This window comes from Durio zibethinus, unplaced genomic scaffold, assembly GCF_047325235.1.
Source record: "Durio zibethinus cultivar Kanyao isolate XHJ-2024 unplaced genomic scaffold, ASM4732523v1 HiC_scaffold_394, whole genome shotgun sequence".
NCBI lineage: Eukaryota > Viridiplantae > Streptophyta > Magnoliopsida > Malvales > Malvaceae > Durio > Durio zibethinus.
In genome coordinates, this window is record NW_028323017.1 from 867,501 (window position 1) to 870,000 (window position 2,500).

Consider the following 2,500-nt stretch of genomic DNA (forward strand, 5'->3'; position numbering starts at 1 on the left):
GACCACCATCGGCACACGCTGGGCCCCGGTGCGGGCGGTTGCCTCGACCACCATCGGCACACGCTGGGCCCCGGTGCGGGCGCTTGCCTCGACCACCATCGGCACACGCTGGGCCCTGGTGCGGCAGGTTGCCTCGACCACCATCGGCACACGCTGGGCCCTGGTGCGGGCGCTTGCCTCGAGCACCATCGGCACACGCTCGGCCCTGGTGCGGTCGGTTGCCTCGAGCACCATCGGCACACGCTGGGCCCTGGTGCGGCAGGTTGCCTCGACCACCATCGGCACACGCTGGGCCCTGGTGCGGGCGCTTGCCTCGACCACCATCGGCACACGCTCGGCCCTGGTGCGGTCGGTTGCCTCGAGCACCATCGGCACACGCTGGGCCCTGGTGCGGCAGGTTGCCTCGACCACCATCGGCACACGCTGGGCCCTGGTGCGGGCGGTTGCCTCGACCACCATCGGCACACGCTGGGCCCTGGTGCGGGCGCTTGCCTCGAGCACCATCCGCACACGCTGGGCCCTGGTGCGGCAGGTTGCCTCGAGCACCATCGGCACACGCTGGGCCCTGGTGCGGGAGCTTGCCTCGAGCGCCATCGGCACACGTTGGGCCCTGGTGCGGCAGGTTGCCTCGAGCACCATCGGCACACGCTGGGCCCTGGTGCGGTCGGTTGCCTCGAGCGCCATCGGCACACGCTGGGCGCTGGTGCGGGCGCTTGCCTCGACCAGCATCGGCACACGCTGGGCCCTGGTGCGGCAGGTTGCCTCGATCACCATCGGCACACGCTGGGCCCTGGTGCGACAGGTTGCCTCGAGCACCATTGGCACACTATCGGCCCTGGTGCGGGCGGTTGCCTCGACCACCGTCGGCACACGCTGGGCCCTGGTGCGGGCGCTTGCCTCGAGCACCATCGGCACACGCTGGGCCCTGGTGCGGGCGGTTGCCTCGAGCACCATCGGCACACGCTGGGCCCTGGTGGGTTTAGGCACATCTTCAAATTTCTGCCGTGCCAATGCCATTTTTATGGCTTGTAAATTCATACAATGGTCCCCTAAGCCTTCACGTGAAGTTTCGTTGGAAGATGACTCGTTTTCTATTTTTCATGATTTTCGAAACTTTTTGCGGTTCGGGATTTTTTAAAATTTTTTTATAAGGATTTTTGGCCCCAAATTTTGTAGGCATGATCCTTCTATTTTTGTTGGCATGCACAAAAAAATTCAGCTAAAAACTCGAAGTAGAGAAGATTTTGTGACCGTTTGAAAAAAGTGTCCCCATTTCAGACACTTTAACGGCTACTGGTAGCAAACCTGTAAAATCTCAAATGCTCTTTAAGGGGGTGTGAATTCTCAGAGGTTTGATGAGGGATAGGGGGCCAACACAAGGCCAAGTACCAGCACCCATCGCACATCATGTGCGCACACCCCCCCGGCCCCCCTCCCAATCGCCGGAACCCCAATGCCGCCGGTCAGGTTCTCCGGCGGTACTCCGGCGATGCTCCGGCGATGCTGTCCCGAGTGAAAAAAATGCGGCACCAGCACATGCTGGAGCCAAGCATGGGCACCGTGGCTCAAAATCGAACTTCGGCCAAGGCCTCGACCATCAATGGCACATGATGGCGCATGGTGATGGCACATGCATCGACCATCATCGGCATAGGCTGCCCTTCGGTACGGGCACTTGCCTCGACCGCCATCGGCACAAGCTGGGCCCTGGTGTGGGTTGTTGCCTCGATCACAATCGGCACATGCTGAGCCTTGGTGCGGGCGGTTGCCTCGAGCACCATCGGCAGACCCTGGGCCCTGGTGCGGCCGGTTGCCCCGATAACCATCGGCACACGCTGGGCCCTGGGGCGGGCGCTTGCCCCCAGCACCATCGGCACACGCTGGGCCCTGGGGCGGGCGCTTGCCCCCAGCACCATCGGCACACGCTGGGCCCTGGGGCGGGCGCTTGCCCCCAGCACCATCGGCACACGCTGGGCCCTGGTGCGGGCGGTTCCCTCGACCACCATCGGCACACGTTGGGCCCTGGTCCGGGCGGTTACCCCCAGCACCATCGGCACACGCTGGGCCCTGGTGCGGGCGCTTGCCCCCAGCACCATCGGCACACGCTGGGCCCTGGTGCGGGCGGTTGCCCCCAGCACCATCGGCACACGCAGGGCCCTGGTGCGGGCGGTTGCCCCGAACACCATCGGCACAAGCCGGCCCTTGGTGCGGGCTCCTGGCTCGACCACCATCGGCACACGCTGGGCCCTGGTGCGGGCGGTTGCCTCGAACACCATCGGCACACGCCGGCCCTTGGTGCGGGCGGTTGCCTCGACCACCATCGGCACACGCTCGGCCTTGGTGAGGGCGCTTGCCTCGACCACCATCGGCACACGCTGGGCCCTGGTGCGGGCGCTTGCCTCGACCACCATCGGCACACGCTCGGCCTTGGTGCGGGCGCTTGCCTCGACCACCATCGGCACACGCTGGGCCCTGGTGCGGGCGGTTGCCTCGACCACCA